General features: G+C 45.6%; 1 long non-coding RNA gene across 1 annotated transcript; it reads left to right on the top strand.

Annotated features, from left to right (window-relative positions):
- The first annotated feature begins 9,672 nt into the window (after positions 1-9,672).
- Positions 9,673-12,337, top strand: LOC135393183 (uncharacterized). Its single transcript, XR_010422517.1, has 3 exons — positions 9,673-9,959; positions 10,132-10,290; positions 10,786-12,337. It is a non-coding gene; the product is annotated as an uncharacterized LOC135393183 (long non-coding RNA).
- Positions 12,338-24,247: the final 11,910 nt, after the last annotated feature.

Raw genomic sequence — 24,247 nt, 5'->3', positions numbered from 1 at the left:
GTCTGTAAGCAATACAGTACTTTTTTTAGCTGTCAATAGGCCATCGTTCCGTTGCAAGCAAAGTGATCATACTACGGTGCCGCAGTTTGACGTAGTTGGAACAAGATGGCATAAATCAACACTAAGCGATATTTTATCTATCGAATCACAGCGATAGTTTATTTCACATATGATGGGTACCAATATGACTCCGTGTAGAAGAGCACCTACGATCCGATTCACTGAGCGAACCCAAACACCGATGTCGTCGGCGGTCACTGCGAGACCAATTTTATGAACTTGCATGCTCAGCTGCAATAATAACCAATAAAACTGATTACCGAGGTTGAAAGAAGTCACGAAATACCGCACAGAAGTAGAATCCGTATTGTTTACAAACGTTTCGAAACCGATCACGGGCGCAGCCATGTTTTTGGTGACGTGAACAGTGACGTAGCTCATGACGTGCGACCAGGACCTGTCCAGAATGCATTGCGGACCCCCGGCACGCTATCTCTATGGGCCGAATGCATTGTACGCCACCCCTGTGCCAGAGCCCAGAGCCTTCCCTGTGGTTTCAAATATCGTTGGAGGAAAAAATGCAGGGATCTTTCTTCAGCGTACCTTTTCACTTCTGTGGCGGAACTTTCTCTGAGCTGTGTTAAATTGCAGACGTTGGCTGTGTGGTACTTTCCAAAAGACTGTGTTCAGTCAGTACCTGTGATTCACGATGAAGAGAAGGATACTCCTTATTGGTATGGGGAGAGAGTGGTCTGCCAATTTGAATGGCTTGCATAGGCCGTCGACGAAGGTAGTCTTTTCATGTTCATCGATATTTGAATTGAATTGAACTGTGAGAGAAAGTTGTCATGCGTTTGGGACGCTCGCAGATCTGCGAATACTCGTGGTGCTTGTAGTGTGATGATTTGCATCGAAGTGAGGTGATAGCAACATTTCGGGATTCGTGAATACTTTTCTCTATGTTATAAGCGTGAAATGCACATCAGACAGTGATACCATTCAGGCAAATCCCCAGCGTAAATTGGAGGTACACGCATGGGCAGAAAAAACTGTATCAGAACGCAAAGGAGATGTTTTCTTTAGTTATGAAAACAATTTCATATCACACAAAGGGCACATATGTGGCAGACTTAATTTCCAGTTGAGGTTGGTGTACCATATAAATCTCTGGTCTCTCCGTGAAAAGCGCCGAGTATGTTTCAGTATTGCTCTAGCAACTAGTTGCTGGGTATGTCGCAGATATAATTGCACAATTGCGTGCGCTCTCTGCTCCCACACTGCGCGTCACATATTTGTAAGCACCGCAAGCTGGAATTCGGTCAGCGAATATGATCAGTAGCCTACAGATAGCAACCAATCTATTTTGTATCTAAATGGAACAAGAAAAAAATGCAATCAGCCAAGGTTTCTTTTTTTCGGTGTTTATATTTTCCGGGGTATTACGAGACAGGGCGAAGATAAGTGACAAAGAGATCTTGTTACTTTATTATGTTGTAAGTCAATTCAATCTTTTACTACTGTAATTTGGTTTGGCGTTCATTTTTACCGTGTTTCGAGAGGTCTCAAAAATTATAAACACCGAAAGCCGGAAGCCGATTTTTGCCGCTGACGAAAGGTAGTATTGTGTACCATAACAGTTCTGAAGCTCTAAGCCAGAAGCTGTGGACCATTGTGCGCCATTTTCACGACGCCACCACTACGTCTCTTAATTGATACAATGTTTCAGCCGATATCTTGCGTGGTCATTCCTCCGAAGAACATTATGCGAAACTCCTTCTTTTGGAAAAGAATATACACACTGACACATTGTCAATGCTTACAGTTCAATATATCGTTCAACAGGAAGTCGAGCCATGAAATTACAAATATAATGAATTTTTCCAACTGGGTGCTCCGCTTTATGTTGCTGATGTTATTAATGTAATTGTACGGAATGAATTGACAGAATGGCGTAAATGCAGGCTAGCTGGTGGATAAATTCCATGATAGGCAAGCCTGAGCGATGGGCGAGACACGTAAACAAACACAAACACGAAGGCCTTCGTGTTTGTGTTTGTTTACGTGTCTCGCCCATCGCTCAGGCTTGCCTATCATGGTACGGAATGAATAAACAACAAAACAAGAAGAAAAACAAAACAGACTCAAAAAGTATCGCTGACGAGACATCAACTCTTTTTTCCTCCATCGATGGCAGAAGGGCAAGGGCGAGCTGGTATACATAGTTACAACAGAGAAACGCGAGACACGGAAGAAAAACAGAAGACAACACAATCTCCTCCATCGATATTTGAAACTGGTGAAAATGTAGTAGCGTCTCGTTGTTGCCATGATAACGCAGGTTGCCAGACGATCAGCTTTCGCCCGCTAAAGCTAAACACAGCGCGATCCGTTGTACAGGGTAGTGTTTTGGAATTACGCGCGCATGGGGATCATCTTTGGCGGTTTCTGTTTGACGGTTCGGTTTCGGTCATAGCTTCAGCTCGATTGCAGGTGCTTTTTGTTACTATAGCTAGAGCAAGGAACCTCAAGCATGCACTACAGTGATGGCTCAAGAACCTTCATGCAAAACACGTTTTTTAAACGTCGCATTGCAATACCTTCCAGTGACGATCATGTCTGGTGTGTTCTGAAGATTCAAAGCAATAAATACAAGCTTTCAAAACTACTCTAATACATGTAATAAGTGCTTTTGGCAACATTCACTGCTTTTTCGGAAAGCTGCGCAGAGCAAATTATGGACACTGGTCAACAAATCCTTTCCATGTACTGGATATACTATTAAGGTAATCATTTCCGTGTCATACTCCACCCTCGTCTCCGAAGGCAATGTAATTATATGCAGTCCCAGAAACTGGCCGGGTGTTCGCACCCCTATACGCCCCTACAAATGTTTTGTGATACCCCTCTAACATTTTTACATGTGCACCCCCTACGGGGTGTCCTTGCTATTTCGGCTGTCGGATTTTTTTTGCCCCCCCCCCCCCCCGTGCTTGGGATTCTGAATTAGCCACTGTTCGCGCCAAACAATATCTCCGAGAAGTGCACAGCTTGGTAGAAGTGCAAGGGTGCAGGCGAGGATTATATGTCCAAGGGTCCAACGTGGTGGAGGGTCCAACGAGCAGGTGGATCCAACGTTGTATCCTTCCGCTCGTTGTATACTCCAACACGATGGATCTTTCAGCACGTTTGGATCCTTTAGCTCTTTGGAAACTTCTTCACGCGTTCCCCTATGCTTTGCGGGAAAGGTTAATACCGCAATAAACAGATGACCGAAAAACATTGTTGCGCGTGCGGTTGGGGACTATACTATGCATCCGTTGTATGCGCATCACTGCGAACGAAAAGTGCGGATACGCACGGAGCCGTAAATCAAAACGAACGGTTTGCATTCGTGTGTGTTATTCGTACCGGGCTGAATGTCATTAAATTACAAGGAATGTAATTGAGGAATGCCATTGCACAGTCATTACTGCCAACCAGCCTCATGGCCACGATATGTTTATTATTTATTTGTGATACTTCTGGCATAGTGCCGTAGAAGGAGGGGCATTCCCCAAATACAAATCGTTACAACATCAACAAAAAGAAGAAAGAAGAAATACATATGCATACAACATACGTATACAGCATAGTAGAAGGAACACTCGATATTATATAAAAGTAGTTGCTAAAAATTACTGTGTTTTACGAGTTGCTGTGTATCTGAAAATCAAAAAACAGGCTAGTGACAGCCTCAACGAAAGATGGCAGGGTGTCACATGCAACAACATCCACGGGTAAGTGGTTCCAAACATCTATGGTCAAAGGAAAAAACGAGTTCTTCAGACAGTTAGTGCGGAACTTATATTGCTCGATGTGCTTTGCGTGCTTCAGACGTGAACTACCCTACTAAGAAAACCGTACATATTCATTCGCCTGGGTACAGGTTTGGTCATAGCAGATACTCCAAAGTAACTTTAAGTGCTGAATTTTGGTTCTCACTTCGAGGGAGGGAAGACCTGCCACAGCTAAGAGTTCAGTCGGAGAAGGCCTACGAGAAAACTGGTTAAATATAAAACGAACAGCCCTTCGCTGAATTGTTTCTATGCCCTGTATTGCGCTGTTAGTTACAGGGAACCATACTACCGATGCATAATCTAAGACAGGGCGAACAAGTGTTACATAAGCAAGTTGCCGAGAGGTACCCGATTGGAGTCTTTCAAGGTCCTTCTCAGATAAAACAGCCTCTGGTTAGCCCTACCTATAACGGTGTGAAGATGACGGTCCCAGCGAAGATCATCTTGTACGATAACGCCTAGATATTTGTACTCTTTGGCGGATGCCAGCCCAAGCAGCACAATGTACTGAAAGTCGAGTGCAATAGGGGTGGACGGTATGTGTCTTATCAATGTTCTTTAGTTTCACGAGCCTGTTCAAGGCCTTCCATTTACCCGCCCACCCCTATTGCACCCGACTTTCAGTACATTGTGCTGCTTGGGAGTACTTCGTCCTTTATCTTGTAAGGGTAGTCAAATATCGATTTCTTTTTGCGAGTGATGCTCATCTTCACACTTTTTGACGCATTCAAAGACATCTGCCACTTAGTACACCAAGCAACGACAGAGTCTATCCCATTTTGGAGTTCTGCTTGATCGCTTGTACTCTTAACCTCCATGTACAGGATGCATGCAATCGTCAGCGAAGAGTTTGACATTAACGCGGATGTCCCTACCCAATTGAAATTGGCCGACGGCCGGCTCTCGGCAGAAAGTCAGGGACCAGTTGGCAGCCAACTAAGTCGGCCAGCCTGTCATGTTCTAACGTCTGGCCAACGTTAACTGCCAACTACGACGGCGAGGACCTGGCCAATGACGTTGGGCCAACAGCCCGTGCCGACGGGACGCCACCGTATATAGCTTGCCGTCAGTCGGTTACCGAACTCATCTTCACGTAGTACCAAGGTAAGTGGCCAATGATGTCTCTTCATGACGATTGCAATCAGTTCTCGGGGATGCACATATTACCTAAGATTGAGACAGTCACGTAGACTGTGTTGTATCGTTGAAACTGTCACAGAAGAGCCATATATACGCCACTGAGTTGTCTCGCGACGTAAACACCCAATTATATATAATATATATATATGCTGATGATTCAGGGGGTACGGATGGACACGTAAGTATATAAGTACAGAAAAGGTAAAGAAGGGATTCAGAAGCCTTGAGGGAGAGTTAAAAAAAATTTATTACAACTAATTACGGGAGAGAACTAAGGTTTATTTACATGTTACAGGGGTCGACGTTTCGGCGACAGCGTCGCCTTCCACAGGACTAAAGGGGATTGTAGTGGGTCATCGCTTATAGAAGGGCGGGAAGAGTTACGAGAGAGGAGGAATCCGCACGTGGAACGGGTGCTGGTCTTGGGGGTTTTTCCAGGGGGTTTTTCCAGGAGCTTTGTCCTTGGTCGTCACTGGGGAGTGGGGATCTGTAAAGATAAAAGGAAGAGGCGGCAGAAAGAACGGAAGTGGGTCGATGTGCTCAAACCCGATCATGAGCTGAGGCTGCGGACTGTGGACAATATGCCCGGGTCTTGGGATCCGGACAAAATGTCCCCGAAAATGTCCCCAGATGCCGTCCGGTTGCACAGCCGTTGGTACCTCAAATGTGACAAATGTTTTTCATGCTATCATGTGCAGGGTTGATTGATTTAAATCACCGATTTTTATCGCGATTTAAGTAATGAATATTAATCAAGATTTAAATCACCTCCCTTATATTGTGTTTGAATTCGAATAGTAAATTAAAGCTGGAGACGCTGGGGAAGATGAGACTGAGCCTGGAAATGAACCACTGCCTGAAATATATTATACTTCAGTGACTTTTAGCGCAAACAGCGTCACGTGACCCCTTCAGTGGCTCTCCGGCACACTGGCAAACAATTTGGTTACACATGGCGGGTGGTCATTCCAGGAGCGTAGAACTTTTCCAGTTATTTCTTTTTCCTATTACTATTCGGTGTAATTCATAATATATAGTTTTCAAATAGATCTCCATTTGCATTAGCTAGTAACTGTTAGCCGCACTGTTAGAAGTCTAGACGCCCTTCTTCGTATGTGCTCAAAAAGTGATTTCGCTACTACGAGGTGGCACACGGAAGCCATGGGGTGAAGATCTGTCTTAGAAGACAAAAATCAACTCAGTGATTTAATCAATATTCATCATATTTAAATGAAAAAAATCTGAATAATTTGATTTTTTAATCCGCCGAACAAGAACGCAGTTGAGGACTGGCAGACGGCTGAGTGACGGCAGCTGGGGACATTTTGTCCGGGGCCTTTTCGGGGGACATTTTGTCCGGGGACGTTCCGTCCGGGGACATTTTGTCCTACACCCCCCTTAGCAGGGCGGAGACGACTGAACAGTACGGGGGGGGGATATAGGTTTATTGCAAAACAAAACAGAAAAAAAAAACACGAAAGAGGGGAAAGGTTAGCCTGGCTCCAACAGTACGGTGGTTATTACGGTGGTCTATTATTAGGTTTGTCCAAGTTCAGTGTTTGCACCGCTATGTCCAGATTAGTCTAAGTTCGCTGTTGGCAGTTTCCCGCGCGCAACTGTGCATTGTATAGCCAGATAACTTTTATTTACAGTAGTTTGTTTTGAAATGGGGATTTCGATCACTTTATTTCGAGGTACACCCAAGTTCAGCTAACAAATAAAAAGTCAAGTCTATGAGCACCATAAACGATAAATAAAATCACATCACATAAAACCGCGAAATAAAGTTACATATAAGTGCGGTGAAAGAGGCGGTGAGCAATTGTCCGGCTTCAGTGGTGAGCAATTGTCCGGTGAGCAATTGTCCTGGATCCGCTTTTTTCGCAAGCTGGGCCCGACAACTTTTAGGTTGGAAGCAGACGTCGGCCCAGTGTTTCGCCAATATTGCTTTTCCCGCTGGGAAGCAGCGTTGTCATTCAAAATTGCTCACTGGGCCGTGATAGGGCCATATATGGGTCAGCGTTGGCCAGGTTGGCCCTATTTTGGTGGCCAATGGATGGCCAGTCTCAGGCCATTGTCAATCCCCAAGGTCGGCCCAACCATGTTGTCTTAGCTTGGGCCAAGGTTGGCTTAGTTGGCCAACTCCTCTCAGCCGACCTTGGGCCAAGCACGTTTCTTCACTTGGGTAGTCATATCATCGATGTAAACGAGGAACAACAGCGGGCCCAAGACTGACCCTTGCGGTAGGCCCCAGGTGACTGGTAACATGGAGGATGTTCTCTTTTCGGCGTAGACGAACTGGCGTCTATTCGTTAAGTAAGACTCTAGGCAGGCCAGAAGCTGGGGATTTTTGAAAACTGCACGAAGTTTCAGGACGAGCTTAACATGTGACACCCTGTCGAATGCTTTTCAAGGTCAAGGAATATTACATATCAATTTGTTTGTTATTGTCAACAGACACAGACATAATGAATAAACTCTACTTACAGAGTGACGGTGGATGACCCCTTTGTGAAGTCGTACTGGGCATGACTGATAAGATTATTCCTCGTCAAAAAGTTTGATATATGTGATGAAGAATGTGCTCGAACACCTTGGAACAAGCACTAAGTAACGAGATTGGCCTGTGGTTTTCAACTGCAGATTCACCAGGCTTTTTGGGGATTGGAATTATTTTGGCTACCTTCCATTCGTCTGGGATCACACCAGTAATGTATACTTTTGTAAAAAGGACCTCTAGATATAAAACGACAACCACTGGGCATAGCGCTTCAGAAATGAGTTCCGAATGCCATCAGGGCCAGGCGATTTTTTTGCGTCAAGTTGCATTAAAAGCTTGGCAATTCCATGAGAAGTGAAAACAATGTCATCAATAGCGGTCACATGGGAGGATTCACATGGAATGTGGGCGCCATCATCCCTGGAAAACACGGAGGAAAAGTAGGAATTATAGCGCTCCGCGATGTCATCGTGCGTCAATGAGCTATCCGCAGGACGCGTTTGACGAGGAGGTAAGATATAACGACAGAACTTTTGTGGAGAAGATGAGAGAAAAGAACTGAGTATTGTTAAAGAAGTTAGCTCGGTTATCTTTCACTGAGCGTTCAAGATTCTTGCGGGTCGATTGCATCTGCTGAACAGTCAAAGGGGTTCGTGGTTGCTTACTGAACCTGTTTAGCCCGCGCTTCAGGTGAATCACTTCCCGTGTTATCCAAGGACGTTGCCTCCCGGTCACTTTCCTTCTTACAGGGACAAAGGTGCTAACACAGAATTCTACGATACCTTTAAACATCGCCCTAAGCTCATCACTGGTATGCAACTGGGCAGCAATCGCAAAATGGTCAAACTCAGAGGATAAATGGTCAATAATACTGACATCGTCAGCACGGGAAAAATCGGGGGAAATACGTAACTGTCACTCTTATTCCTGCATGGGTTTAATGAGCATTTGAGGACAATGATATCATGATCAGAAAAGCCATCAGTAACTTCGCAGCTATTAACAGAGATACATTGGCTGACAAACGCCAGGCCAAGGAATGAAGATCTACCTCTGCAGGAACGTGTTGACTCGGTGAGAGTTTGTATTAAGTTGGAGCTGAATACAATATCTATCAACAACTCAGCATTACCCTTATCTTTACATTCACTAGACGACAATGTCTGCCACTGAATTCCGTCGAGGTTGAAATCATCGCACATGGTAATTTTTCGGCTTGAGGTTATGTTTTGAGCGATAAAATCCGATAAGGTAATCAAGGGCAAGTTGTCCGCATTTGGTGGTCTATGAAAATCACCTATATAAACATCGCCATTGATCAATGTCACCTTACACCATACACACTCGCAGTCTGTCCCTGGGAGTACATCGAATGAATATTTTTCTTAAGCAGAAGAGCCACGCCTCCACCTCTAGACAACCTATCTTTCCTTATAACATTATACTCTGGAGGGAAGATTTCTTCAGAGTAGGTGTCGGGAGAGAGCCAGGCTTCTGTGATTGCAAAAGCATCTGGGTTTTGTTCTAACTGAATACATTCAATCTCTGCTTTTTTATTTACCACGCTTCGTGCACTGGGGGCAAAGGACATGAAGTCAAGCACCGCTGCTCAGTTTTTTGAACGTACTCTGCCAGGGTCCAGTTCTCGTACAATATCCAACTCCGAGTTGTACATGTACACCTTCTCTCCGATATATAACTTGTTGAAATGCAGGCGGTATTGCTTACCTTAAAGGGACTCTGACCAGAAACTGTGGGAGCTCTTTCGTACTTGTAGTCGATAAAGCACCCAACAAGGACTCTCCATGCGAAAATTCACGCATTAAAACCCCACGGTTTCTCTAAACTCGAATTTTAAACATTCCACTTCATCCGAGTGCAGCACGCCTAGCGTCAAACCGAGAAAACATACGTTTATATAGAATATCCACCCCGGCCCACCATCAAGATGACGTCAACACGGGGGCCACTCGCAACACCCACAATTGGCTCAAACGCGTCACGTGGTCACGCAATATCTGTCAATTTCCTTCATGAAATGGTATTTCTACGTTAATATGTTTTTGTTACAGAGCCTCAGAAAGAAAAATATACCCTGCATTTATCACCTGCAACAGTTTCTATGATTTTCTTTTCAATCTGTACACGGCGTTCGATATATGCTTCCGTATCCGGTCAGCTGTAATGGATGCCGTATGCCGAGCTTGCGAACTGCGAACTTGTGTAACTCCCGGTTCATCCTCTTTGTTCGGGTCATTGGGTTGGTGTTGGAGTTGGTCACCATATTCTGAACGTTTCACCTATCATTGCGGTGTACTGTTCTTGATTTGCTGCGAAGCGACGAACCGCAACGGCAGTCACTCGCCTCAGCGAACTTCTGTCTGCTGCATCTCAAAGGAGCATGGGGACCTGATGATACCTTCAACTAAAGAAACCAAATGTTCTCTCGTGCGTGGTCCTGACGGAAAAGTAGTATCAACAAGGTTAGCACATTTATTTTTCACTTCCAAGTCTACGTACTGAAAACCATGCAGGTGCAGTCGATCATTCTCGTAGCTGCTGTGTAACGCGTATGCTTTCTTACATATCCCACAGAACCCTCCACTTTTTCAACCAAGTTATCTTTATGAGATCCTTCTGATGGCTTCTTACTAGGCTATGCCGCTCCGAAGCATTGAGATGACGAAGCGTCGTGGTAGCTACACCTCTGCCTTCGAAAGATGAATCAGTCATTCCACACTGTGCTTACTGGCTTTGTATAGAGTCTGGCAAATCCGACAGACTTGGACTGCCTTTTTCAAGAAAGTTTGAAATGTAAGTATGTGTATATTGGTTTCACATATCCACCACATATTGAGCGTGTGTATGATTGTACTTTATATGCTACAGCGTATCAGCGTACATTATTATTCAACACGTAGTGTGGCAAACTCGACATAAATCACACAAAGCCAACAATTGCCTTTTCTTCAATGGCTTATTTTTATCATATCATGTTTTTGTTTATATCTGAATTTACCAACCAACGAAGTATATTATTTTAGTATAATCGTTTGATATTTAACAAGTCACAGTTTTACCATGGTTTTGGCACACTATAGCCAGAGTTGCTTATGCGTCATTAAATTGAATCATCATCATCTTCAACTGCCATTATTCAATTGAAGTGCCAGGTGGATATAATGATATGGCGAGATATATTTTTTGCTGTCATCCTGGAATTGCTCATTTCAGAAGAATAGTCACCGTGAAGTTTGTTTTCGTTTTCAGAAACATTGAGAGGACTAAAACCAAACACTTTTCTTTCAGAGCATCCCTTATGCACCTGCATTTCAATTCCAATCTGTATTACAAGAATGACAGACCACTCAACAGAGATGAACATCTGAAAGTGAAAGATTTGAATGAAGATACGTTAATCTGTGTCAAAGGTTCTTAGTATGTGTGCGAGTGGAGGACATAGGTCTCAAGCTCATTCCTGTCTTCAGAAGAGGTGACAACTATGCTCCTTCTATCTATTAACCAGCTCCACCTTTTTGGGTTCCCTGTAAACTAATGGAGCACATCATGTACTACCACGTTGTCAACCAAGTTGAGTCTGTCGATTTCTTTTTTTAAATTCCAGCATGGGTTTAGAAAGGGGTATTCGGGCAAAACTAACGTAGTGGAATTCGTTCACAGCATTTCAAACTGTCTTGATTTCTGGGTCCACGTAGATGTAGTATTCTTTTTATTTTGTAAGGGCTTTTGACACTGTGCTCTATGCTCGCGTGTTGGCCAAAGTAGCCTAATTAAAATTTGATCCTGCTACCTGGATATGCAGTTTCTCAACTAACCGTAACCGTGGCGACAACTCGTGAGGAGAACCTATCATATCGCCACCATGCAGCATTTGTTATGTTACAATCGCTTCACATTTTAATCTAGTCAAAAGCAAGGCCTTTTGGTGATCGGTCTTGTATGATTACGTGCCCCTCCGTTATGTAACACCACACTGGGTTCTTCAACCTATGAGAGATAAATAAATATATTGCCAAGTAAATTGTCTACAAGGCTCGTTATTCCATTTCGCCACACTACCACAAACAATTGTTAGAGTAGTGGCCCAGGGTATGAAGCTCGCCACTAATCATCACTCAAACAAAGTTCATAATGTAAAATCCTTTATTCAGAACACTGGCTTAACACAACAATTAAGAATAAAGAGAGTAAACGTTTCATTGCCTATCCAGGTGGCATCATCCCTCCAACAGAGAACAATCAAAAACAACATCAAAGGAGTCAAATCAGTGGTCCGCATTCCTTTCATCCAACGTATTTCATACGCTATTTGGAGGGCACTGTGCCCATCAGGCATTTTGACTGTGCATATCAAGTTGAGTGCATAGAATGTGATGCAACCTACATTGGCGAGATAGACAAAAGACGTGGGACAAGACTAAAAGAGCCAGTTGCCAGGGCTACTAATGCTTAGCTTAACTAAACAGGACCGAATCAGTCTACCACTGCTGTCCTAAGGGACATATATTTTGATGGTGCAGTAACCTTTGCTCATGACTAGCGATGGGGCCCTAGAAAGTTCTTAGAATCCTGCTTTATCAGGCGTGATGCTTCAGCCTGTAATACATACCGTGGCCCCCTATCGGATGTGTAAGATTCCCTGTTAGATAGGCTGATGTGCTCATCTTTGGCCTCTGTTGTACTGATGATGCCACCCGGATAGGCGACAAAATGTTTACGCTCTGTTTTTATTCGTTGTGTTGAGCGGTGTTTGCAGTAAAGGACGCTACATTATGAGGTTGTCACCCTGCTTTTGAAATATATTTTCAAATAAAGTTGTTGTTTTACAAAGCTCAATACATTGCAGAAATCATTCTTGTTGCCTATTGTTTTGGGGGTGCCATTCTTGCAGTCACATGAAGCACTGAAGGGCCAATTTAAAAAGTAAAAGGCAGTCTGATTTATGTTCTTGCCGACATGGCACAGCGTATGTACGAGGTAGCTCCATTTCAGAAGCCTGAGAACACTCAAAGCAATTGGTGTGCTAGCATCAGATATGGTGTACAGCATTACATATTTGCTTTTGCTAGGGCAACTAAGAAGGGTGGATAGAAAGGCAGTTACAACCTGTTTCCACAAAAGACACTCAGATTCATTAGCAATTTCTTCCAAGGGAGCCAAGGCTTTTTCTAGATTACTAGAACATGGGTACCTGGTTATAAATAACAGGAATTAATCTACCAGAAGTCAGTGTTTCACACACCCTGCTTTCCATCAACACTATTAAAAGCTGTGTCCCCCAAACCTGCACAAAATTCCTGGAGAGTCTTTACTGGACACTGTTGCTGTCCCTCTCACCAGGTGCTCTCTATGAACCCGATTCACAGTTCTTGATGCACTGCCTGAGCTAACTTCAGCATGCTTTCCCAACACGAATGGTAACTGCTATGAGGAGAGTTGTACTTACTGAAAGCAACATGAAATGCTGTACCTTGACAGGTAATGTTGATATCCTTCTTAAGACCGTAGAGAGATGTTCCTTGCTCCCTTTCTTCCAAATCTTACTATCAGACGCAAGCCCACTTGCCACCAAGCCAATGAGTTGTGCCTCACAGTCAGTGCAATCAAGGGAATCTATCACTGAGGCTCAGAAAAGCTGTTTTCCATCGGGATCTGATCCAGCACTGAGCCGTGAGTAGCCCCGTGAAAGTACCAGGGTTTCTTCGAATTTTAGATGTGCCAGCGTTTGTTTTCCTCCCCTCCTTCTTTTTATGTAGTAGCGGATTACTTTAGCCTTGTACTGCTTTGGAGATGGATGGAGATGGAGATGGATGGATGCTTTGGAGATGGAAGATGTGGAGATGATGTAAGAGGTGGAACTAGGCTTTATGCAAAATGAGGCAAAGTATGACTATGTACAAATCTTCTGAGAATGTTTATGTATCATTCACACAAAGAGAGGATACGTGTTACATCTTTTTTCGTTTTTATATTTATTTATTTATGAATATATCTCAAAGGCCATTGCAGGCATTACATGAGGGGGGGGGGACATCAACATGGGTCACTTAACAAATACGGAAGTTACAAGGAACATACATATTTGGAAGACAAGACTCTATTTTTCGTTCGTTCATCAGTCTTGCTCAAGAAATTGTTCACTGTAGCAATGGTACACAATGTCACGAAAGGAGTGCTCATCTATCGTTCCGCAAGACTCATTAAAAAGGACTAGTGTTGTGTTTCAACACAACATGTTGACCTCATGAACCATGCATCATCCTGAGAGCTATAGATCATCCTAAATACAGATGCTGAATTATTTTAAATGTGATAGACGAGCTGTGCGAAGAGGTACCCCCAGTTAGGATCTTGGGTACTTCAAGCCTGTGGCATTTTCTGTGGGAAAGGCTTGCCAGACCCTCTTCACTGCACAGGCTGGGATGACCATGATCTTGTTTGTCCCAAGCTTGTGCCATACTCACCTTGCAAACTGGCGATACGCAGTGTACTGCATCGTCTACACAGATGTACATAAAATATAGTTTAGGCAAATAGGTAACCGGTTACAGTACAGTGTGTGTGCAATGTCATTTCTACATGTACCTGAGAGCAACTGCAGTTTACCTGCCCACACCTTGTACATTACTACACATGCTGTGTTCTTTTAAAACCCAACATTGGTTTACTTTTCACTGAATCGACAATCAAGAACACTCAATATCGCTAAAAACCTACGCTAAAACCTTATGCACAGGGCAATACATAAAAACGTCTCAGGACACAGCACACTGACAATTACAAAATTGCCTATATTGGTTTTCTCCAGTTCAGAGTCGTGTATTGTATAGCCTTTTTATGTGCTGCGCCCTGTACTGGAGTTTTTAACGACTTTATTGCAGGACCAAACCAGTTTTCGGCGTCCAAATTTTAACATCGTTCGACAAGGACACATGTGACTTACTTGTGAATATAGTCGCTCATAGGTTCGCGCTGCCAACGGAGTTCAATATGCGACCTTCAGGACAGTCATATTGAAGAATAGAAGTTGGAAATCTTTGTGGGTTGTAATGCACTCATACTGCAGTCATTCGGCAGTGTTTTCGAGCTCCTTGCAGCACAAGCATTCGATCTCCTTCGGCATTATGACACACCAGCCACACCGGCACCATGAACAGCAAGTGCGCATTAGATATCAGAACACGAAATTTCTGAGAACGTTTACATGTTCGATCACAGTGTGCGTTAAAAAGCTCTTCGCTTACCTGAAGACCGGCGACTCATGCTGTTTGCTTCATCTGTGACTGATGTTCGTAGAGCTCTAACTTCGTGTCGCATTCGCGGCATTGGCGACGTTTCGAAAGCCTACCGAGCTGTTCAGCACGCAGAATTTTCTTCTCGATCGCAGAAAGGTCAGAAAGAAGTTCCGGGCTCGAAGTCTCCGCATTTCTTCCTTCGACGTCCATATTGAAAATCGCTTTCCGGACGGATGCCGGCGCTCTCACAAACTCACTAACAACAGAACTTCCGGTCCGGGCGCCCAATGAAACGTGGCCCTCGTGATTTCGTCACGCACACGGAAATTGGCGGATGTCCACTGCAAAGAGGCTAGATTTCGGCCCCGATTGCGCGAGTTGAGGGGGAAAAGCGAAGCCGGTTTTCAGCTCTCCGTTTGGCAAACTTTGCCTCCGCGCACAGCCAAAATATTTCGCGTGCGGCTTGGAGGCATATTATACCTTCGTAATAGATGCAAACGAAATATTTGTCGAACTTCTGGTCTGCGAGCGTTCTGCACGAATACGTGAGAAATAGTCCTCATTAATGAATATGTTTGTTCCTTGAAGTTTGCTAGAGTTAGAGAGAATGCTATCGTTTACTTTGCACGAGGAAAAACGAACAATAATTGGTCTATTCTTTTCTTGGTGGTATTTCCCCAATCTGTGAGCTCTGTCGATATCGTTTACACCAAGCGGTAGACCTAGTTTATCGAAACATGTGCTGCGAACTTTACTCTGGGACTCCGCCCACGTTTCATTGTCTAGGTCAGGAAGACCAACAAAGAGAAGGTTGTTCCGCCTAGATCTGTTTTCCAGGTCATCTAATTTAGACTTAGAAGCTACGTTCTGCACTTCCGAACGAAGGCCACCAACTCCTTCTTTCGCGCACTTTTCCAGTTCACTAATCTTGGAATTCATTAGGGAGATCTGGTTTTCAGTTGCTATCTGCTGCTCCCTTATTTCCTTTATCTCTTTTAATAGTGATGCCTGGCCTTGTTCAAGGCGACCTAATGCTTCAAGAACTTTGTCCATACCAGGCGGCCCGGGATTCGGCTCCACATCTCCGCATTGCATTGTTAGTCCATTTCTGACCTCCGCTAACAATACAAGTCAACTTTTTCAGAGTAGTTGGGCACGGCAGCTCCAGTAACAATAGATCATCACTTTTGCAAGTACTGAACGTGTTACTAACATGCAGAACAAAGCAAAACGGTTTACACATAACGTGCTCTCTGGAGCGACCCGTGATGAGGAGCTGCACTGGTTTAAACGTTGCGTAGGTGTCGCTGCTGTTGATGTGCAAGCGAAGGCTCTGGAATCCTGGAAGATGCTGGTTGCCTCATGTGACACAGCTGCTCTATCAAGGTACAACCGAACACTCGACACACGATCATCGTGAGCGTGCAGCCACTTCCGTGCGTCGTCAAGGCTGTGGTACGATGTGCCGCAGTAGTCAAGTAGATAATTGGAGGGCAGATAAGTAGTGCCTGCGGAACAAAGCAAAACGGTTTACGCATGACGTGCTCTCTGGAGCAACCGTGCCCACTCTTATATTCGTTTTAATGCAACTACTTTTAACTGCTCCACCACGTCATAGTTTTTTGCGCAGTATGTTCATTGTTGTGCCCCCCCCCCCCCCAACTGAGGCTCTCTCTCTCACTTTACTTCTCTGGAGTTCTCCGTCAGCAGTTAGTCGGAGCTGGGGTAGCAATGCTTCCAGCGAGTTTCCTCGCAGGTCAGTGATATGACGATTTGAGGATAGCGCTCTCGGCTTGAGGATAGGCTCGGAACTGAACCGTGGCCCGTCGTCGTACTGTCTTTGATATCGTGCCGGACGTTGGTGTCACAATCTGAAAAGCGGACGTCAACGGCCGACAACGCTTCGTCGTATGCCTGATGGGGCAGGGGAGAATTAAAGGGGGGGGGCGACCTTCCCCCCTGTGTGTCATATGTAAAAACCCTATCTCGTGGTGGATGATGCTCTGCCGCAAAGCACGAAACTTCCTTAAGACTGCCCCCCCCCCCCCATGACAGACCCTTAAATCCGCCCCTATGACGGGGCCGCTTTCGATCCGAACTTCATACAGATACCTGTTGAACAGAACTTCAGAAACTGTGGCATCCTCTTGTGTTGTGCGGCTGTGCGGTGTCCTCGGATTGTCAGGGTGCTTGAACAACACTCCGTTCTTAACTGTGAGGTGGGCAACCGGACATCGCTCTCCTTCCTCCCTGGCAGATTTGCTGGCCTTGTAACATGCTATGCACCGAAAGTCGCTCATTGAAGGGTCCCTCGGATGCTTTGATTTGAACGAAAACCCCAGTACAGAATTCGTCCATCTCCTGCTTTGGCACCGAATGATGTCGTGGGTCCTATTGTGGGAGGGCAAATACGTCGGGGCACCCCAATTGGAATCCATACAGAAACGGCAGATACGCACAAGCCGACCACCACAACCAAACTAAGCAGAAGGGCAGTGGTCGTAAGGAGTTTAGCCAATGAATCGTCTTCAAACAATGAAGTTGTAGAGGACGGTGGTATTCCTCTACATGAGTCCCGACCGACGGTGATGGTATGCCACGGAGAGGCGATGACGGTGACCTATCTCCATGGCCGCGCCGGTGGAACTGAGGCAGGTGCTCCAGACGCGTGGCCATCTTTGTCGTTGTCCACGGCCCGCTACAGTGTTCCCCCCCTCAGACGCGGAGCGGCGATAAGCAGCACACGTTGCAGGCAGAGGTCGATGAATGGGGCGGGAGCGGCCGAGATGAGGTTTACCAGAGATGAACGTTGACGTCGTCAAGTCGTGGTCTGGCGTTGGAGTCGTGGCGTGAGGTGCCGCAACCGGCATGGGAGCGAGAGCTTGTAGGGTCCCAGGAAGTGAGGCTGCGTGGCCGTGAGGACTGCCTAGACGCCGGCTGATGCGTGCCGTGGCGTCGGCTGCCGAAACCGGCAGGCGAGCACGTTGCTCAGGTGTCGCGGCCGGCAGAGAGTGCGAGTTGAGATGCAGAAATTAAGAAGAGGGTGGTGAGTGTGCCGGGGGCCGTGGCCAGCAAAGAGCTCCCAGGAAGTGAGGCTGCGTGGCCGTGAGGACTGCCGAGACGCCGGCTGAAGCGTGCCGTGTCGTCGGCTGCCGCGACTGCCGAAACCGGCAGGGGAGCACGTTGCTCAGTTGTCGCGGCCGGCAGCGGATGCGAGTCGAGACGTGGAAATGTAGCGGTGGGTCGTCAGTGTGCCGGAAGCCATGGACAGCGCATGTCGGTTCCTGGAAGCCGTGAAGCGATGGTCGGTGGGCGGATGCGATGAACAGCGAGCGGTCGGGTCGGTAGCGGATCGGAAGCGTGGACGGAAGCGGTCGGCGTGTCGTGCGAGAGGCGAAAGGCGTTATGAGTCGCGTAATGGCGGTGGCTTCCAGGGAGAGTGGCTGCCGTGGTAGTGCTGGTCGATGGTGCCGTCAGAAATTTGGGATGGTGAAAGGCCTAACTGCGCACGACATGATGTTCTTCGTTCGGGTCACCAAATGTAGAGGACGCTGGTATTCCTCTACATGAGTCCCGACCGACGGTGATTGTATGCCACGGAGAGGCGATGACGGTGGCCTATCTCCATAGCCGCGCCGGTGGAACTGAGACAGGTGCTCCAGGCGCGTGGCCATCTTTGTCGTTGTCCACGGCCCGCTGCAAAGTCGACGCGTGTGACCTGCATAGGTGACATGTCAGACATTCGGGAGGAAATATTCCAATGGGCAAAGGGGCCGACATTGTGAAGAAGTATTGAACTCCAAAAGGTATAGGCTCTCGCATGGCCTAGCACTAACGATGTCTACCTCATGAGGGACTAAACCTCTAAGTAAATTTTGTTGCGTTATGGCGGAGCTCTCAACTTTACCATTTATTATTGTTGTTATCTATCATTGGATCCTTCGTCTCGCATTGTATCCTTCCTTCCTCCCGTTAGATCCTTGTTCCCGTTAGATCTTCCGTCTCTGCTAGGACCCATCTTCACGTTCGATACTTGTTCACGGTGCCACGTGACCCGAGTGGATCCTCCTTCTCGATGGACCCTCGAGTCACAAGCGGCAGGCGAGCTGGTACATTGTAAAAACGACGATAAAACCTGAGGCAAGGAACCTAGTAAACCACTAATATCCAGGAGACGTGCCAAATCGCTTCCGGTCAGGAGATCCAACGAGTCAAGAGATCCAATCGATCACGTGACAGGCGACTCGTTGGATCTCTTGACTGGGTTGGAACTCATGACGCTTTGGTACTTTTGACTCGCCTGTCACGTGACCGATTAGATCTCCTGACTCGATGGATCTCTTGACCGGAGTCATCAGATCAAACCAGTCAAAGCGTCATACTGGCCGGGATCCCGACAGAAAAGCAAATATATCCCTTACGATGTTCATTGCAGAACTATTGCGCAGTACGTAGTATTAAGTTACGAAGTAATGTGCCCGGCAACAATGAAGACTTTTCGGTATTTCCTCTCTTCTTGCCACACACGCACTCGCGCATAAAAAAGTAAGCGAGAAAATCTTGAGGTTGTGCTGTAGGCTACGGCAGCGAGTCCCCCTGCAGGGCCTAAAGTTCTCTTTGCACTTTTATGTTCATTGCCCCTAGCGCCATAACACGTTATACTAGAAACGGATGCTTGTTCCAACAATATTGAACTCAACTTACAAAAACACGCAGGCTGCAGGGCTTAAAACTTATCCTTGTCGCGTCCTTTTCATTGGCCCCCACCTTTATCACGTCATTGTATTCTTTTCCTGACAGACGTGCGCGAAAATACACGTCACGTTCACGTCACGTCAATGTCACGTTCATTGACTTCAACCCAAAATACAGGGTATACTGCTGCTGGACTCAGAGTTGTCTTTGTACTTTTATGTCCATTGGCGTGAGCAGTCCCCACGTTATGCCAGAACTGAATCTTGTTACCGGTAATAATGGGCCCAGCCGCAAAATGTTTGTCCTCGTGTGGACGGCGGGGAAAATTAAGGGAAAAGTTGATACTGACAAAAAAGAGAAAAGAACAGATGTTCGGGCATGTGCAGCTATCTTTCGTACCCTGAGAGAGTTCATGATCAGACGGTTCGGCCATGTAGAACGTCTGTCCATAACAGCGACTTGGCTCTTCAAGTACGAGCCTGCTGTGATACGAGCCGTAATCAACGTGTTTGAAACAGCAGCCGGTCCACCCAACATGAGTATATACGTAGCGTGCGCTAAATGTAGAAATAATCTCTAACACAAAGCGCTGTCACAACAACAACAAAAAAAAGTGACAACACTCCTGTAAATCTTGTGTTACAAACAGGGTGATCTTACAATGCATCACTTGTTTTTAACACGAATGACATAAGAGAATTGTCAGCTTTTCTTTGACAGCGCTATGCGTTACAAAGTAACTAAGTCAATAAAAGTGAGATGATTTGCCACCTGAATTTATATTCTATTTATACCGCACATAAACCGATTCTCTCGTATTTAGATACGCGTAATTTCTCCTTAGCGATGTTTAGAGTTAGCGACGTAACACAAAGGGGTCAAAACATCGAAGCCCTGCGAGTCCTAAGACGAGTCAAGAGATCCAACCGGGTCAAGAGATCCTCCGAGGCATGAGACACACCGGTGGATCTCTTGACCTGTTGGATCACTTGACGTAGAATCGATGTAGATTTTTCGACATCCACAGGTTTTCCCGTCCATTTTAGTCCAAGTGCCGTCTGAATTAGTCCTGGTGACATCTGAAAAGATCTAGACGCTATTCAGTTTAATCCGAGTGCCATCTGAATTAATCCATGGTGTTTTTAAGCACTATAAGCGTGTATTCAGACAGGGGACGTCCCCGCAGAATATTCTACAGGCATAGTGGAAGGAAAAGTAAAAAGTTGCTGACGGGACTTAAGTTCTACTGCGTCTTATGTTGAGCATTCGCACCACGCCGAGATATCGGGGCTGGAGCGGAAGTATAGCAGACGACACCATTGGCCATGTGATCTGCTAAGGAATATCTTGTGACCGATCTGCAGGTTAGCAGAGCGCGAAAAGGCATGATGCTCATGGCTGACGACACCAGTGTTCCTGTCGTCTGCGAATGAATATCTTGTAACTGATCTGCAGGATATTCCACGCGGTTAGCAGAGTGCGAGAAGGCATGATGCTCATAGCAGACGACACCAGCGGTCCTGTCGTCTGCGAATGAATATCTTGTGACTCTACCGCAGGATATTCCCTGCGGTTTGAAGAGCACGGAAAGGCATCACACACATCCTGCAGCTTAGTCACAAGATATTCTGTAGCAGACGACAGGACCAATGGTGTCGTCTGCTATGTGATCGAGCCATGCCTTTTCGTGCTCTTCTAACCGCGCGGAATATCCTGCAGTTCAGGGAGATGATATTCTGTAGCAGACGACAGCACCAGTGGTGTCGTCTGCTATGTGACCCATGCCTTTTCGTGCTCTTCTAGCCGCGCGGAATATCCTGTGGCTCAATCAGAAGATATTCTGTAGCAGACGACAGCACCAATGGCGTTGTTGCTATACTCCCGCTCCATCTCTCAATATCTCGACGTCGTGCGAAGGTTCAACATAAGACACGGCAGAACTTCAGTCCCATCAGCGGTTATTTTTTTTTAAACTTTTCCTTCCACCAGAATACTCTACGGGGATGTCCCTGGTGTGATATCACGGCTACAGTGCTTAAAAACACCATGGATTAATTCAGATGGCTCCCGGATTAAATTGAATGGCGCCTGGATTATTTCAGATGATACCTGGATTAAACCAGGCGGCACTTGGACCTGTAGACGTCTGCAGGACTTATATGTGACATCCACGACGTTTGAGACCAATCTAGACCGTCTAGATGTCCAAAAATTTACATCAGATTCGACCCTCATACAACGTTCCCTGGATATACGTACTGCGGACATACCCCAGTCGAAAAAAAAAAAAACAACAGAACAATATGGCAAACAACAAGGCTGTCGTATATTGGGACCTTGTCGTCTGTTGTAAATGTTGTAGATGTTTGTCGTGTGTCGTTCTGACGTCTGTTGTCCATGTCTGTCGCGTGTCGTTCTGTCGTTTGGTGTGCTTTAATTGTTGTGTCGTACGCATTCTGCCGCATTGTTGTGTCGTGCACAACTATTTTTTGCTGGTTGCAAAATGCTGTTCTCTCAGTGTGAACTATGTATAATTGCATGCAAACATACATGAGGGAGAACCTGTGCATGAAGTGTATGTCTTCCTATTTTTAAACCCAAGGGACTGACTCTCTAGTCATGAACTTTTTCTCAGATGACAGCATTCGTCTTGAATGCCAGTGGCAACGGGTGATGAAAGGTGGTGCGATCAGGCTCCAATTTATAAAAGTGTCAAGTTTTTAGAATTTAGAATTTCCTGTTTCTCCTTTACATATAATCAGAGTGAACGCCCATCGCATTTTTCCACCCCACGCCAACTTCTATACGACGAGGGTCAATCTTAACTACATTCTCCAGGACTGCTCACAACATTATGTAGACTGCGTAAAAAACATAAATGACACTAGCATAACTTTTAAAAGGCAGGGTTGAACCTGCTTGCATGATGTCCCACATACGTCATTATATCCTAAAAAGACGTTCCCGGGATATTCAGCGGATCTACAAATGACTAAGTGCTAGTCTACAGAACGTCTCCTGGATATCAGTGGGCTCTTTGGTAAAGTTCGTGGGATATCCCAACGTCCAAAGTGGGATATGTCCGCGACGTCTATCCGACATTACCTACGTCCACAATGTGACTTCGAAAAGTGTCTTACTTTCCATATCCCTGGGACATCCCGTAGACGTAAAAAGAAAGGAGTAAGTGCGCGTTATTTTACGGATACATCTAGGACACGTGACCCTTACTGGCATGATGCAAGCAAACGGGGATTTTTTATTTTTATTTACGACTTTATTTACCAAGTAATTACATTATAAACGGTAGTTAGAGTTAAAAACACGATATTTGTCAGGATATAGGGTGTCAGGAGCGTTCACAGGTATACGCTGACTTCGTTTGCTAATTCAAAAGTTATGCAAAGACGTGTCACCGTTGCAAACATGATACGCCACGCTACACTTGATGAACGCGCCCCAACAATATGTATTTCAGTATATGCTCGCTCTGCCATCTCTTGAAATCCGTGTATCCGTTGCTATCTGGTATGTAAGATAGAGTTTGTGTAAAAGGGGCTACCTCCATAGATAGTTCTCTTGCTTGATGACAATACACACACGTACGCGGTGGAGGGGTCAAAAAGGGGGGCCTGCATCTCATATGGTGAAAAGCGAAAGCACATTTGTTAACGCGCGTGGTCTGCATTGGTCTTGGATTATGGCCGAAAGGTCGTTGAGCACCCCTGCCCAAGTGAGGTGTGCTGCCAAAAATTCATTGCCTTTTTGTTTAATTAGTGTATGCAACATTTATTTGCTCAATCACTACCAATTTCAATTGATTCAAGACAAAAAAAGCATGAATTTTAAAATACCCCCGGAACATCCAAATATCCAAAATAGATGTCTATGCGACGGTTCTAGGATGTGAAAACAGTAGGAACCTGGCAGTCGCATGGATATACTTTCTACGTAAACGGGCTCTCTCTGTGAAGCTCCCATGAATATCCAATAGCATAACATAGTTAACATCCGATCAGCAAGAACACAAGGATGTATATGGTCTGCTGGGAGAAAAATAACAACACGACACGTCCTCAAACCCAGCAACCCATTTAATGACACAACCTACACTCCCAATAACATCCTGATGGGTGGAAAGGGGGGGGGGGGGGACGAACTCAGAGAAGTCGGGAGGAAAGGCTAGACTTACAAAACCTGCATGTGGGAACATCAATGGTATAAGTGCAAGGGCGCAGGCGAGCTGGTACATTATAAAAACGACGATAAAACCTGAAACAAGGAACAGAAAAATAACAACACCATTCTCCGTGGGACGAAGAAGAAGAAGAAGAACAACACGGCACGTTCTCAAACTCAGCAACCCATTTAGTGACACAACCTATCCTTAGAACATTTGTTAAACTACGAGAGTTGTTCTGAAAGTAATGCCTCTCGTGTGTAAGAAACTGTGCAAACAGTGCTTCCGAAGATGTGTAGACATAATTCATTTTATAGAATAACTCCAAGTTGCTCTTAGTAAATAAAGTATCCATTAGTAGCGATGCATTTGCGCTACCTCTCAACCCATCTGCTCAAAGCTGCGTTGGAAAAGTTTTTGGGACGCTCCTTCACCTAGGTTCGGATTGCCGCTTTCACCTCCTCTGTATCCGATAACCGTCGTCCTCGTAGGCTATCCTTCGATCGTTATCGTGAACAGGTGGAAGTCTGAGGGTGCCAGATCGGGACTGTATGGAGGATGAAGCACCGCTGCCCATCCCATTTGTGCAAGAGCCTGCGATGTTGCAAAAGAAGTGTCCGGGCGTTACATTATCGTGGTG

The sequence above is a fragment of the Ornithodoros turicata genome, chromosome 4, assembly GCF_037126465.1.
Source record: "Ornithodoros turicata isolate Travis chromosome 4, ASM3712646v1, whole genome shotgun sequence".
NCBI lineage: Eukaryota > Metazoa > Arthropoda > Arachnida > Ixodida > Argasidae > Ornithodoros > Ornithodoros turicata.
The sequence above is the reverse complement of the archived record's forward strand: the minus strand, read 5'-3'. Positions and strand labels throughout refer to the sequence as shown.